At 38.4% G+C, this 2599-nt stretch overlaps 1 pseudogene; it reads right to left on the bottom strand.

The window, feature by feature from the left end:
* The window catches only part of LOC107591602 (fructose-bisphosphate aldolase A-like), a 3707-nt pseudogene extending 1543 nt beyond the window's left edge, over positions 1 to 2164 (bottom strand).
* Positions 2165 to 2599: the final 435 nt, after the last annotated feature.

The raw sequence follows: 2599 nt of genomic DNA, 5'->3' as shown, positions 1-2599 counted from the left end.
AGGCAGAATCTCAGGCTCCACGATGGGCACAATGCCATGCTGAGGTGAAAGATGATATCATTGGCAGTGATAAAAGTCTATTGAAATTATGTGAAATTATTTTAATTATTACAAATTTAAATAATAATCATGATTTATTTTATAATTATTATTTTAAAATTCACTACCATTCAAAGGTTTGGGGTGGGTTAAACATTTTTTCTCAAGGCTGCATTTATTTGATCAAAAATACATTAAAAACAGCAATATTGTGAAATATTATTAGTATTTAAAATAACTGCTTTTTGAAATGTCATGTATTCCTGTGATGCAAAGCTGAATTTTCAGCATCATTACTCCAGTCTTCAGTGTCCCATGGTCCTTCAGAAATCATTCTAATGTGCTGATTTGCTGCTTAATGAGCATTTATTATCATAATTAGTGGTCAACCGATATATCACCAAGGCCCATATTTGGCATTTTTCAAATCGACAAGTATTTCTGTTTCAGTTTCTTTATTTGAAAAATAAATAAATAAATAAAAACTATTTCCCACACAAACTTCCCAGATTATTAATAAAGTACAAGTATGTTTATTTAACATTTATTTTTTATTCAGTTTCAAATGATTTAAAATTTCTTAAACATTTATTATTAATTACTATAAATAAAAAATTATTGTGTGTATATATATATATATATATATATATAGGCCATCAGCCACCCTGCTAAGATATCAGCATCTGCTGTCAAAAAAATAAAAAATAAAATAAAAACCAATATTGGTCGACCACTGTTTATAATTAATGTCGAAAACAGTTCTTTATCTGAATATATAGCTGTACGTGTCTCACCATCTGGCAAATGCTAGCGTAACGGGCGAGCACATTGGCGTTCTCTATGATGGCCAGTCTTGAAGGGGTTGTAGGGGTGATCTTCAGCACACACCTCCATTTAGCAAAGTCTGCCCCATCTTTCTTATACTGAGCGCAACGCTCGTACAGCCCATCCAGACCTGCGAATGCAGAGACAAATGAGGATTTAATGAGTCATAAGTGACTGTGACCATTCAATTCTGGACAAAGTCCATCTAATTCCAGCATTTAAGTGGATACGAAAGGTTATAAAGTACCATGTGTAACTTTACTACCTGATAATTTTTTTTTATAGATAGTGATGGGATTTTCACCTTGTGTGGTGGTCTCTCCATTAGTGCCAGCTAGGGGAACCACACCCTTGTCAACTTTGATGCCAACTACCATGCCCCTCTCCTTAAGGAGCTGGGAGAAAAGTTTGCCATCATCTGTCTTCTGGTAGAGGGTCTCGTGGAAGAGGATGACGCCACCGATGCAGGGCTTGATGCGGTCGTCTGCGGTGAACAGAAGCTGGCGGTACAGTCTCCTGTTCTCCTCGGTGTTCTCAGCATTGATGCTCTGGAACCGCTTGGCCACGCTACCTACACAGGATGATACGAGATGAAACAGTTATTAGACAAGTGAATTAACTGGTCACTAACGAACAAAAAACGGAATGGCTTAAAGTACCTGTAGACTCATCCGCAGCAAGAATGCCTTTGCCAGGGGCGACAATTCTCTGAGCAATACCACTCAGCTCCTTCTTCTGCTCTGGAGAGAGAAATGGGTAAGCATGAGGCATCTTGACTCTGTGGAGGAAGGTGTGGGAAACAGATACGAGATTAAATTATTTATTCAGAATATCAGTGCAAACACACGAATCACATTACAAAAACAATCAAGATCAAGTAACGAATCAGGTGACTGTTAAATCAACGCCAAAGATTCTGAGCAATGCTTCAGATATGGGTGTGTACTTAAATGTAAACCTTACTGATTTGTTTTGTTGCTGCTAACCACATTTAGTTAACTACTCAACGAGTCTTGATGCAACATGTCCTTGAGCTACAGACGTGACCTTGTGCGGCTCACGTAACTCTTAACTTTGCATGATAACGGAAGAGAGTGTAGCGAAAAACTCGCTTCCGTTCATCGGCCAGATTATGTTTGTTTTTACTTGGATGTCGGCGTCTTATATTAAGGGGGGGAGAAAAAAAAACTCACCTATTAAATGGAAGTTGAGGAAGCGATTGTTTCCGAACCACACTTTCAGCGCAGCCAGCCACGTTATTCTGCGGTTGCAATAAGACGCAATAAAGGATGGAAATGATTAAGCAATTGTACAAGACGATAGCTGGACCAATCAGGACGCGAGTCTTGTTTTGATTGACAGGCCGTAGAGAAGATGATTGGCTGCTGTGCTTTGGAAGGCGGGTTTAAGAATGACGCAACAATAGGGGGAGTGGTTTTATTACAATTACAGGCGGGGTAGATGTTCTTGTGATACGTGACAGAGTTCACATGCAAACAGAGCTGGTAGTGACATTTTAAAGCGCTCCAATGGATGTAAGCGAATGCATATGACCTTGTCATCCGTGTGCAGTTATTCCTGAGCTTTTAGGAGTATTTAAGGTGCAAATAACAGGCTATAAACTAACACTAATGTTTATGTTTTTTCTTTCATAAAATTAAGTCTGATGTTACATTATATTGCTTCTCTGTCTACTGGACATTGAAGAACAGCTTAACAAGAGGCTCTTAACATT

The sequence above is a fragment of the Sinocyclocheilus grahami genome, unplaced genomic scaffold (genome assembly GCF_001515645.1).
Source record: "Sinocyclocheilus grahami isolate Dianchi unplaced genomic scaffold, SAMN03320097.WGS_v1.1 scaffold9.1, whole genome shotgun sequence".
NCBI lineage: Eukaryota > Metazoa > Chordata > Actinopteri > Cypriniformes > Cyprinidae > Sinocyclocheilus > Sinocyclocheilus grahami.
Note: the sequence above shows the minus strand (reverse complement) of the source record. Positions and strands in the feature narration are given on the sequence as shown.